Raw genomic sequence first — 14,610 nt, forward strand, 5'->3', positions numbered from 1 at the left:
TTTTGTATCTTCATAAATAAACATATTTTTATATCTTTATAAATGAACAGAATTTTTATATCTTCATAAATAAACATAAATTTCATATCTTCATAAATAAACATAATTTTTATATCTTTATAAATATACATAATTTTTATATCTTCATAAATATACATAATTTTTATATCTTCATAAATAAAGATAATTTTTATATCTTTATAAATGAACATAATTTTTGTATCTTCATTAATAAACATTATTTTATATCTTCATAAATAAAAATAATATTTATATCTTCATAAATAAACATAAATTTTATATCTTCATAAATAAACATAATTTTTATATCTTCATAAATAAACATAATTTTTATATCTTCATAAATAAATATAATTTTTATATCTTCATAAATAAACCTGATTTTTATATCTTCATTTATCTTATTTTTTGAATAATGATACACGCAACATATAAATTTACTAAAGAAATCCAAACAAACCTTAATCATTGAATTTTACAAAATAAATCGAAATAAACCTTAAGTATTGACAAAAATAATCTAAACTTGATAGAAAAACAATTCGTCACACTTAACTAATGAAGGAACATTTTTAGACGAGGAACGAAATAATGATTACACCGTGTCATGATGACCTAAATTCATTGTCCATTTTAGGAGTTGATTTTCTTTTTAAATAATTTCACGTTTAAATCGTATTTTTTTATCTTTTAATTTTGATTCTTTTATATTTTCATATATTTTATTTCTTAATGAATTGAACACACAAAACAAAAGTTGTTTCAATTTACTTAAGAAATCCTAACAAACAAAACAATTTTCTGTTTTGAACACAGAAGAAAAAAAAAACGAATTTATCCCGATTTTTTTTAAAATGATTTCTAGGAATGAAAGGTAAGTTTTTTTTTCTTTTCCTTTTTCACAATTTAAAAATTCAATAACTTTTAAAATAATTTTAACATTAAAAACATTTTTATCGCAATCCAATCAAATATATTGATTTTGCAATGCTTTATAAGAGACGTGAATAAAAATGATATGAATCTCCGATTTTAAGATAGAGTCGACGGATTGATTTTTAAAAGATTTGTCGGTATAAGCATGTCGAAAATATTAATATATTAAACAATTACGAAAACTCATTGAGTTGAACAACTGCTATTTTATTTTTAGTAAAAAATAAATAAATAAAAAGTCCATCACAATAGACTACAAATGTTGGTTTACTCTAAACTTATGTTAAATCTTCATTGTCTATTCTATGACATCTAAGAAAAAAATGCAATTTTACCCAATTTTTCGAAAAAAGTTACTTTTACCTATAAATAAATTTCTACTCGATGAAATTTCGTAATTTTTGAAAATATTTTTATTTTCGAGATTACAGTTGAGTACGTAATAATGTGTTTGCTTAAAACGGCATATTTTTTAAATATCAATCTATCGACTCTATTTTAAACAAACACCAAAAATATGCTAAATTATATAATTTAATCTGACATTTAGATTTTAGATATATATATATCGTTTATGAAAAATAAGTACACTGTTATAAAGTTCATTCTTCTCCTAATTTAGATTTTAGTCAAAAATATTTTTTGCTATCCATATATTATGTGGCTGGAGAATTCCGTTTGATTTTTATGTTTTCTCCAATATTTAAAATTTTAGAATTGAGATCACTTTCTTTTATAAAGTTTACATAAAATGAACACTTATTTATTGGCTATTACCAGTAAGAATTAACTTGATATAGAACAAATAGTTGTAAAACTCTACTATCCAACGCAGTTTACTTCTTAAAGAATAAGAATAATAAAAAAAAATGACTTTATCCTGATTAATACATTTCAACAGCTTTAAAATATCCGCAAAATTAATAAAATAAATATAAAGATTTTTTTAGAGTGGAAAATCACTTTCCTAAATAAATTTAATGTAAAATGAGCACCCACTTCCTGACCATTTAGCAGTCAATAATATCTGTAAATTTTTGTTGGAGGGGAAAAAAGAGAGGGTCCATATCAGGTTTTGCTTTCTTACGCTTTTTCATGGGGATTAGACCCCATGTGTTGTTAACTATTCTGTACTTCCAATTAACAATTTAATAAACCAAAGATACCATAAAAAATCGCTGGGCATAAAAAAACCTGCAAAAAATGTCACCGTGAAATTTATTTGGTTTTCTATCAGGATTTTATTTGATTATCGACTTTGAATGATTGTCAAGACTTCCTAGATGACTTTTATATCAGCCATTTTTTCTAATTCTTATTCTAACCTAAGACTCAGATGCTTACAGATGTTTACGTCTTAGAAGAGGCTTAGCTCGTGACTCTGACTCAACATCATCATCACCATCATCTCTATTTTGACAGTTGACGATGTTGATGTGTGGGTGGATGCATGTCTTATAATTATTTTTCTAATCATTGCTTTTTTTAATGATTTATCGAATCCTTTTGTAAACTCGAGTACTGTTTCACTTTTTATAACCGATTCAGGTAGCACATTCCACGTGTCAATCATTTGACACAGGAAAGAGTTATTCCTCTTGTTGAGTCTTCATTAATGCTTGAATAACTTCTTGGAATGTCCTTTTGTCACACTGTGTTTCCTCTCCACAAACATGTTCTCAGTACAATCTTTATCATATATCAAGAACTACTCCTATTTTATTCATATATAAAGAACTATCCATCTTGTGTTTTATTCATACAATCAATCCAATAACATTTTGACTTGGTGTTTTTTTACTGATTATCTCACATCTTTCAATATTGTATTCTTACAAAGTTCTTTCATATCTCATATGTTTTGGGTTATTTTTTATTTTTTTAATCCATTTTCAACCCAAATAAGGCAGTGCTACTTTAATGTAGGAGGCTACTATCGGGGACATAAGTTGCAGGGGTACTATGTAGGGAGTTGAGCAGCGAGATGTCCGTTCACATTATAATTGAAATTCTGCATGTCAGTACAGTTGGGAAAGCAGGAACTATGAATGAAGTTCCAAACTCTAGCAGTTCTGGGGAAGAAAATTTAGAGTAGAAGACTTTCTTATATCTAGGGATTTCTATTGTGAAGGGGTGGGATTTTGCTGCTTGTCAGGTTTGTTGAGAGTATTTATGTTGAGGGGGTACAAGAGCTTGTAAACGGAGCATTCACCATTAAAATACTTGCAGAACAAGCAGAGGGATGCAACATTATGTCCAGGGACAGAGGTTGAAACTTTGATGACAGTTAAGGACATATCAAGTTGGCGACTCTCTTTTTAGACTAGTAGATGCACCAGCCCAAATGTGACAACAGTACTCCATACAAATGTGACAACAATACTCCATACAAATGTGACAACAGTACTCCATACAAATGTGACAACAGTACTCCATACAAATGTGACAACAGTACTCCATACAAATGTGACAACAGTACTCCATACAAATGTGACAACAGTACTCCATACAAATGTGACAACAGTACTCCATACATGGGCGAATGGTGGCCTTGTAGACATGCAGGATACTTTCTGGCGTAAGTAGCTTCCTAGCATGGTAGAGAGCGCCCACCTTCTTCACAGCAGCCTTGGCAATGCTCTCAATGTATCTGCTCCAACTCATATTCCCTGTGAACGTTAGGCCGAGGAGTTTGTTCACATTACATTTAAAGTACTGCATTTTGGTACAGTCAGGAAAGCAGAAAACAGGGAGGGAATACCAGAGTCTGACAGAACAAGGGAAAGAACTATTCAAGTAAAAGGTTTTTCTTTTATAGAGACATCAACAATGAAGGTGTGAGATTTTGCTGTTAGGTTTATTGTAAATGTTACGTCCATGATGTACAATTACTATATATTCATCACAGAACATTCTATGAAATTATTTGTAAAACCGGCATAGAGATGCAAGATGGTAGTGATGGGACAAAGTGGAGCTTAAACGTATGGGTGTAACGTATTAGATTAAAGACTCTTTTTAATCCTTTTGTCTAAGATGATTGTTATGGTATTTGCAGCCACATATATGCTGCAACAATACTTAATGCATCTGCAAATGTAGATGTCCAGGATAGGCACAGTCTAAAGTAATTTTCTAACAGGGTTGAGAAAACCCACCTTCTTTCTAGAAGTTTTTCTAATGTATTGAAACTTTATGCTAATGTGTTTGAAAATTAATAAACTAAAAATTTGTTCATGCCAATATTTAAAGACAGATGAAACATTAACACACTTATAATTTAAACGATTGTAGTTACAAATAATTTTAATATTCAGATAAATTAAAGGTGATTGGATATATTCACTCAAACAAATGTAGATGGAATAATAGGATTGACAAATATAAGAAAAACACGTATGAATGAATTAAAATAGAAATATATAGAATATCATTGTAGCTTTTTCAACTAAATTATTTCCTTTTAGGGTACAAAACAACCAAACATTAAGAAAATGTTTAAATATTTTTGATAATTTTGCATATTTATATATCAGTTATACGTACATGCTTGAAAGAACGTGCTCTTCTTACTATGATGAATATCTTAACAAAACATTTTGTCTTATATGTGTTTTATATGCTTTTTTTAGATGAAATAGATGTAGATGTGGGTTCTATCTGATAATATTAACAACAACAAACAAACAGAATACTAATATGTGAATGCAAATACTAAAAATATTGAAAGCAAAAACGTGTATGCAATAAATACTTTTTGGATTGACATTGTTACATTAATATACATGTATATATATATATATATATATATATATATATATTGTAGTATTGTATATATAAATATAAATTTTTGAATGTAATTTACTTTCATTGTTACATTAAGATACATGTATATATATATTGTAGTATTGTATATATAAATATATCTCTTCTCATTATGATGGAAATCATAACAAAACACTAAATATTATTACAACTAGATTATAACTTAAGCAACACTTGTATCGACTTACTATGTGTCAAATTACAAAATATCCGGTCATTTTTCTGATGTCTCATATGATTTTTTTAGATGAAATAAATCTAATAATGTCGATAACAATAAACAAACGGAATATTAATATGTGAATGATAATACTAAATATATTGAACTTAATAATTTTTTACAGATGTTCCTGATTGAAACCCATTTCAATTTTAATGGAGGATCATGATCTTTAAACATTAAGCTGTAAACAGTTATTACTTTACTGGAACAATACAGCGACATCTGTGAGAAAATTTATTGTAATGGACAATGCTGTTATATGAATATTGCTAAACATTGGTGAAAACATAACACGACATGAAGGTAATACAAATGTTTGTGAAAATGTGTGTAATGTTCAAATATAAAGAATCAGAAAAGTATGTGACTTTAAAAAAAATCTATATTTTCTTTAATATCGGAAACTATAACTCTTTTAATAGATTTACAACTTATTAACGCTAAATTCTTTGAAAGAGCATTTTAAAAAGATATCTTGGGTGAAATATATAAAGTAGAATGTAAATGTTTGTGATCTGTATATTGCCGCATCCTCAGCTTGAACAAATTAATAAGATAATTGAAATCAAAAAGAATGTGCGGATATAATCGTTTTGCTAGATACGATTGAGTAAAATATATGAAAAGAACACACTGGAAAAAAGCCAAATTTTCGTAAACTGTGTCGAAAATAAACTATAGTGAAAAAATATGAGAACCCACACCGGAGAAAATACATAATTCTAAAGTGGGTGGATATTCTTGTTCTCTAAATCACACTTAGTGAATCATAAAATAACACACACCGGAGAACTTCGATTGAAGAAAAATAACGAAAAACAGAAATGCCACATTCTTGTCAAGTGTGTGGATATTCTTGTTCAGCAATGTCAAAGCAAAGTTAGTCACGCATATGAGAATTCACACAGGGGAAAAGCCAAATTCTTGTCAAGTGTGTGGATATTCTTGTGCTAAAAAGTCAGACTTAGTGATACATATGCGAACTCACACAGGAGAAAAGCCATATTCTTGTAAAGTGTGTGGATATTCTTGTTGTAAAAAATCAATGTTAGTTCAACATATGAGAACTCACACTGGAGAAAAGCCATATTTTTGTCAAGTGTGTGAATATTCTTGCTCTCAAAAATCGAATTTGGTGAGCCATATGAAAACTCATTCTGGAGAAAAACCATATTCTTGTCAAGTGTGTGGATATTCTTTTTCTCGAAAATATACGTTAGTGAACCATATGAAAACTCACACTGGAGAAAAGCCACATTCTTGTCACATTTGTGAATATTCTTGCTCTCAAAAATCATCATTAATGAGCCATATGAAAACTCATACTAGGGAAAAGCGACATTCTTGTAAAGTGTGTGCATTTTCTTGTTCTTACAAATCAACGTTAGTCAACCATACGAGAACTCACGGTGGAGAAAAGGCCAGGGATGACCAATGCATTCAAGAAAAGACCAGGAATGACCAATGCATTCAAGAAAAGGCCAGGGATGACCAATGCATTCAAGAAGATCGCAGGGATCAGTAATGTGAATAAATGCAGGTTCTGCCATACAGAATTGGAAAGGTTGATCATCTGATATCAAGTTGCAAAGTTCTTCTAGGGGACGGCTACTATACAGCGAGACATGATGGAGTATGAAATACCTCCACTGGACCATCTGTAAAAAATTAAACATCCAGTGTTGCAGCAAGTCCTTGGAATATCAGCCTGAAAGAACAGTTGTAAATGACTTATATACACTACAGTACGACCATGTAATCCCTACAGCCACCTACCTTGAAAATGCTGCTGTGAAACCTGACATAGTTATATGGAATAAGTCAGAGAGAGTTGCAACCTTGATTGAAGGGAGTGTTTCTAATGATGGTGGCCTGAACAGAGCTGAAAGAGAGAAACAGACCAAATAGCAAAGTCTTATGTATGATATGAAAAGAAACTGGAATCTTAAGGTGATAGCAATCATACCAGTTATCATAGTTGCCACAGGGCTTATGAAGAAGAACCTGAAGTCCTACCTATCTAATATTTCTGGTAAACCAAGTGCAAAGGAAATCCAGATAATTGCACTTAAGGGAACGGCGAGGATACTAAAAAGAGCTCTCAGTTGGTCTCAATGTTGGAAGCTGGTTTACAATCTTCAAATAAAGAAACATAAAAAAAGAGAACAACCACATTCTTGTCACGATTGAATATTTTTGCTCTACAAAATCAAATTTAGTGTGCCATAGGAGAACTCACACTGGAGAAACGATGAGTGGTCTAAGCAATAATAATAATAAATGCAGGTTCTGCAACACTGAGGTTGAGAGTGTGGGCCACCTGATTCCTAGTGTCAAAGTCCAGCTTGGAGATGGTTATTGTACAGATCGCCATAACATAGTTTGCAAATACCTTCATTAAAAGATATGTAAGAAACAAAACGTTCAGTGTAGTAAAAAAAATCGTGGGAACAGTTGGGAACAACAACTGCACCATTCACTATGACTACATAATCCTTACTGGGACATATCTAGAAAACGCAGCTGTTAAACCAGATATAGTGATTTGGGACAGAGCGAATAAAAAAGCGACCATTTGAGGTGGTTCTCTTAACCCCTTCCCCATTCAAACATATACAGAGAAAAAACTGTAGTTACCATTCTTCATTGTCTGTGGCACAAATCACTTGTTTTGTATTGTTTATTAAATTGTTAGATGAAAGAACAGACTAGTTAAAACACTTTCTCCTATACATGTTAAGAAAAGGGGCTTAAAAAGTTTATTGCTTAAGTTGTTTTATTGTTTTTTCTTGTTCAAAAAGTTTATTGCATCAGTACTATTATTTTTGTTTTGGTTTGTGATTGTTTACAAATTATTTCCAATTTGTGTGGACCGTTTTGCTTAACATTGAATGCCCAGAAAAAACGTCTCTTATTAATGTTTACCAGTTATAAAATAAGCAAACACAACTTGGCAGTTTTCCAGAATAATAGAATATTTTTTAATTGGTAAACATTCATCAGAAATGATGTTTTCCTGACATATATGTGAAGCAGAATGATTCATATACGTGGAAAAATGAGGTAGCTCCTTTTGAGGGAGCTGGGGCTTTCTACAATTATAAACCTTGTGCCTTACTTGATCTGCACTTGTGCAGTGCAAATGTGTAAAACACGTGTTTGTGATTTTGAAAATGTTCTGCTATGACTCAAGCCAAGAATGACAGTTTGTTTATAATATGGAACCAAGGCAAAACGATATTAGACCTTAGAATTTGAAAGGTCAAACCTGGAGAACTCGTAAACGAGGCATTCGAAAACAAAACAATGTTTAACCTGTACGAATGTATCTTCTCTATTTTTATGTACTTCTCTCTTTCTCTCTCTTTCTCTCTCTCTCCCTTTCACTCCCCTTTCTCTCTTTTTCTTCATTGAAGAAAAAGAGAATGAACAATTTTATTGTTTTAAACAGTTGACGCTTGCATTCCAGGGTCGGCGAACGAAACATAAGCATGCTCCTCATTGTTCAATGTTAAATAAATTATAATTTTATATTTATTTTATTTTATAAAAATGCATTTGTTCACTATTTTTTTACAAGCGTTCCATTTCAGCATGCTATAAATACCGGCGATGGGAAGGTGCCTGTAAAGATGCGATAAAGAAGCGACCCATGCCAGTCAACTATAGCCGACGACATATCAGCCCGTGTTTGTTGATGTTTCTAACATGTGCCTATCGTTAGATATCGTAGGATATCGTTTATTCCCCGTTTATTATTTGTTGGAGATGGTTGCGTTCCCGAGACGTTCCTCAACCAAGCAAACCTCCGGGGAAGCAATAGTAACATACATAAACTGGAATGAATTTGTTTTTTATATGAGAATTTGGAACGCTATAAGATTCCTTCCTAAACAACTTTGCAATGGGCACTTGTTAAAACAATTGTCCAGTTACTGAATCCATTTGAAGTGGCCAATTAGGCTGATTACCGATTAACTAAGTATTCATCAGTACACTCGTAATATATATATAATATATATATATATAAATATATATATATATATATATATATATATATATATATATATATATATATATATACTAGCATTTCAGACCGGCATTGCCTTGGTGTTTGGAGGTGTATATTGAGAAAAAAAAGACGGTCAATTTTTTAAACTTTAACTTTGACCCCTATTATGACTCCTTAACATTTATTATTTTGTGCTTAAATCAAATTATTAAGTTAGAACCATGTCAAAGAAACCTATATCTAAAATTACAAATGTTTAGACCCCGAATTGGCGGAGGAGATTGGTAGAGTTCTCAAATGTCAAATCGTTGAACTTTGACCCATTAACAGCCAAATTTCTGGCCAAAAATGGATTACACAGATTTTCCCAAATCTCAGTACCATGTATATCAAATTTCGAGTTTGTAGACTGAAAATTGACAGAGTTATTGCGTAGGAAAATGTACACAGACATAAACACAAACACACACTTACATATATATATATATATATATATATATATATAGTAAGTTATAAAATATATATGGTGATTAAGCTACACTGAATATTCTGCGTTTCATCCATTTTAAGACTCTTCAGGCTTATGCGCATAAGCCTGAAGTGTCCTAGAGTGGGTGAAACGCAGAATATTCAGTGTAGCTTAATCGTCATATATATTTTATAACTTACTAACTAGCTCTACCTACGTATTGAGCACTTTTGAAGTAAATACTTAAAGTTTACGCATAAATGTATACTTTTGTATAATAATTTTATGTGAGTAAATGAAGTAGTTATATATATATATGAACAAATGATTAAAAGACATGTTAAAAGACATCGTGAAAAAGAGTTAAAAACATTTAATTTTAAAAAAGGAAGCAGAAGATCAGTGGATAGTCCTTAATCCACAGAGTTTCGAAGAAATACTCTCCTCATCAGAGGGCAGGAATTAGCAAAATGCAGGATCGGATTTTGCATATAAAAGTATTTAATGAAACTACAAGTAAGTCACAGATCTTACTTGGTTAAAAAAAAGGGTGAGGTAAAGGGAATAGGAGGTAGAAGAAAAATGATAAAAAGATTTCACATGAATGGATAGTCCGGTGAAGGGTAAAAAATCCAAGAATGGTAAAATCCAAAACGGTCGAATTTAAAATTTCCAATCCAATCGGTAAATTCCAAATAGTCCAAAATGATCCAAAAGGCAGAGTTTCTTGGAAAAAATCGCAAATGGAATGAATTCCAAATCATTAAAAGAAAAAGCACTGGAGAGAACATTTAAAACACGTCTGTCAAGGCTGGAGGAATCAAGTAAATATATATATATATATATATATATATATATATATCTTATTCCTGTGCTATTCCCAAGTTAAACAAGTCGGCATTTCTTGGAAATAAACTTTGTTCATGGAATCTGTCTTTAGATGTACTCCAAGATAGAAAGTGAGGGTACTGTTGATAGTTGTTGTAGCTAGTTGAGTGTTTTATGAAAGTTTGTTTACTGGCCACAAAGGGACATTAACAGACTGGACATTAAAACACGAACAAATATTGACACTGCAGAATAACATGCAGAAAATTGTAGTGGACTGGTGGATATATTATACATATCCCCCAGTCGTACAAAATAGGAGAAATGATTTGAATTGGGAAAGGAAAAATGAATTGCTTTGAGGAAGGAATGAACAACGCGTTTACTTGAATTAAACGATCAGGGATTTATTTTGTGAAGAAACAAGTGAAAGAAAAAGGTACAACATGTGTTCATGTCCGCGTTCGTCTCTCGCTGTTTACTGGTGAGAAGGAGAAAGACTATTGTTGTAGAGAGAGGAAGAAAGAAAGTCAATTCAGTTTGGTGTGCATCTCTCGCTGTTCGCTGGTGAGGAGGAAAGTCTGTTGTAGTATAGAGAGAGAATGAGAAAAAGTCAATCCAGGCCATGGAGATAGAAAGCGTATAAAGTGTACATACTGTCTGTTAGCTCGTGCCCCCTACATAGTAGCAGGGGACGTGATGCACGCGCCTCCCGAAAGGGAGACGGCTGGTTCGTCGAACCTCTCAACCCAAGAGCTGTTCCTAAAAGAAAGAAGGTTATTGCTCTTTGGTTTATACTTTATGTTTCTCGTGGTCTTTGTGCATGTGTGGATTTCCATTGAATGCGGAAGTGACGTCATCCATCTGTGTGCGTACGTGTGCGCGTGTGAGTACATGTGTGTACGTTAGCGTGTGTGTATATACACGTGAATGTGAGTGTATGTATGCGAACATGAATATATGTACGTGTGTGGATGCGCGCACGTATGTTTGTGTGCGCGTATGTATATGCCAAGTAATATAGCTTGAGATGTGAATGCGTGTTTTTGTTTGAGACTAGGAAAGGCTCCCACAAAATAAAGGTGTCGGCCTGGAGTGTATCTGCCCAGAGGGGCATGAAGTATGAGTTTCTTAGAAATTGACCATCAGCATTGTGCGAATATTGTGAGCAGTAAGCTGATGAGTTCCCCAAATCAAAACGTGAAAATATACATCAACATCACGAATCAAGAGCCAACACATTTTTGACAAGACTATCTTATCAATCAGACAGAATCAGAAAAGATGGTCTGCTACGGAAATAATCCAAACAAGTCGCTAAAAAATACACCAAGAGCTTCCATTGCACCACTCCTGAAAAAAATAAAACGAAAATAAAAACACTGGAAGATAACTGTAATTAATTTAGTTATCTTAGCACTCAACTTTTTAATTTATAAAATATTTTTTCTATTTATCTTAGCACTCATTTTTTTAATTTATAAAATTTTTTTTCTATTTATCTTAGCACTCAATTTTTTAATTTATAAAATAGATTTTTTTTCTATTTATCTTAGCACTCAATTTTTTAATTTATAAAATAGATTTTTTTTCTAAGCACTCATTTTTTAATTTATAAAATATTTTTTCTATTTATCTTAGCACTCATTTTTTTAATTTATAAAATAGATTTTTTCTATTTATCTTAGCACTCATTTTTTTAATTTATAAAATAAATTTTTTTCTATTTATCTTAGCACTCATTTTTTTAATTTATAAAATAGATTTTTTTCTATTTATCTTAGCACTCAATTTTTTAATTTATAAAATAGATTTTTTCTATTTATCTTAGCACTCAATTTTTTAATTTATAAAATAGATTTTTTTCTATTTATCTTAGCACTCATTTTTTTAATTTATAAAATAAATTTTTTTCTATTTATCTTAGCACTCAATTTTTTAATTTATAAAATAGATTTTTTTTCTATTTATCTTAGCACTCAATTTTTTAATTTATAAAATAGATTTTTTTTCTAAGCACTCATTTTTTAATTTATAAAATATTTTTTCTATTTATCTTAGCACTCAATTTTTTAATTTATAAAATAAATTTTTTTTCTATTTATCTTAGCACTCATTTTTTTAATTTATAAAATATTTTTTTTCTATTTATGTTAGCACTCAATTTTTTAATTTATAAAATAGATTTTTTTTCTATTTATCTTAGCACTCAATTTTTTAATTTATAAAATAAATTTTTTTTCTATTTATCTTAGCACTCATTTTTTTAATTTATAAAATAGATTTTTTTTCTATTTTAGCACTCAATTTTTAATTTATAAAATAGATTTTTTTTTCTATTTATCTTAGCACTCATTTTTTTAATTCATAAAATAGATTTTTTTCTATTTATCTTAGCACTCATTTTTTTAATTTATAAAATAGATTTTTTTCTATTTATCTTAGCACTCATTTTTTTAATTTATAAAATAGATTTTTTTCTATTTATCTTAGCACTCAATTTTTTAATTTATAAAATAGATTTTTTTTCTATTTATCTTAGCACTCAATTTTTTAATTTATAAAATAAATTTTTTTTCTATTTATCTTAGCACTCATTTTTTTAATTTATAAAATAAATTTTTTTTCTATTTATCTTAGCACTCATTTTTTTAATTTATAAAATAAATTTTTTTTCTATTTATCTTAGCACTCATTTTTTTAATTTATAAAATAGATTTTTTTTCTATTTATCTTAGCACTCAATTTTTTAATTTATAAAATAAATTTTTTTTCTATTTATCTTAGCACTCATTTTTTTAATTTATAAAATAGATTTTTTTTCTATTTATCTTAGCACTCAATTTTTTAATTTATAAAATAGATTTTTTTTCTATTTATCTTAGCACTCAATTTTTTAATTTATAAAATAAATTTTTTTTCTATTTATCTTAGCACTAATTTTTTTAATTTATAAAATAGATTTTTTTTCTATTTTAGCACTCAATTTTTAATTTATAAAATAGATTTTTTTTTCTATTTATCTTAGCACTCAATTTTTTAATTTATAAAATAGATTTTTTTTCTAAGCACTCATTTTTTAATTTATAAAATATTTTTTCTATTTATCTTAGCACTCAATTTTTTAATTTATAAAATAAATTTTTTTCTATTTATCTTAGCACTCAATTTTTTAATTTATAAAATAAATTTTTTTCTATTTATCTTAGCACTCATTTTTTTAATTTATAAAATAGATTTTTTTTCTATTTATCTTAGCACTCAATTTTTTAATTTATAAAATAAATTTTTTTCTATTTATCTTAGCACTCAATTTTTAATTTATAAAATAGATTTTTTTTTCTATTTATCTTAGCACTCAATTTTTTAATTTATAAAATAGATTTTTTTTCTATTTTAGCACTCAATTTTTAATTTATAAAATAGATTTTTTTTTCTATTTATCTTAGCACTCATTTTTTTAATTCATAAAATAGATTTTTTTCTATTTATCTTAGCACTCATTTTTTTAATTTATAAAATAGATTTTTTTCTATTTATCTTAGCACTCATTTTTTTAATTTATAAAATAGATTTTTTTCTATTTATCTTAGCACTCAATTTTTTAATTTATAAAATAAATTTTTTTTCTATTTATCTTAGCACTCATTTTTTTAATTTATAAAATATTTTTTTTTCTATTTATCTTAGCACTCATTTTTTTAATTTATAAAATAAATTTTTTTCTATTTATCTTAGCACTCAATTTTTTAATTTATAAAATAATTTTTTTTCTATTTATCTTAGCACTCATTTTTTTAATTTATAAAATAGATTTTTTTTCTATTTATCTTAGCACTCAATTTTTTAATTTATAAAATAGATTTTTTTTCTATTTTAGCACTCAATTTTTAATTTATAAAATAGATTTTTTTCTATTTATCTTAGCACTCATTTTTTTAATTTATAAAATAGATTTTTTCTATTTATCTTAGCACTCATTTTTTTAATTTATAAAATAGATTTTTTCTATTTATCTTAGCACTCATTTTTTTAATTTATAAAATAGATTTTTTTCTATTTATCTTAGCACTCATTTTTTTAATTTATAAAATAGATTTTTTCTATTTATCTTAGCACTCATTTTTTTAATTTATAAAATAGATTTTTTCTATTTATCTTAGCACTCAATTTTTTAATTTATAAAATAGATTTTTTTTTAAATTAAAAAAAATAATCGAAAAGCAAAAATATTTGTCATTGACAAATATTAGGTACGGGCAAAATGAATGCCGATGCTCAGAATGTATAAACATT

General features: G+C 28.4%; 1 long non-coding RNA gene across 1 annotated transcript; it reads left to right on the forward strand.

Moving 5' to 3' along the window:
* The first annotated feature begins 642 nt into the window (after positions 1–642).
* Positions 643–7,824, forward strand: LOC145270693 (uncharacterized). Its single transcript, XR_013865518.1, has 2 exons — positions 643–895; positions 5,127–7,824. It is a non-coding gene; the product is annotated as an uncharacterized LOC145270693 (long non-coding RNA).
* Positions 7,825–14,610: the final 6,786 nt, after the last annotated feature.

The sequence above is a fragment of the Euprymna scolopes genome, chromosome 46 (assembly GCF_053919585.1).
Source record: "Euprymna scolopes isolate OS-2025 chromosome 46, ASM5391958v1, whole genome shotgun sequence".
Taxonomy (NCBI): Eukaryota; Metazoa; Mollusca; class Cephalopoda; order Sepiida; family Sepiolidae; genus Euprymna; species Euprymna scolopes.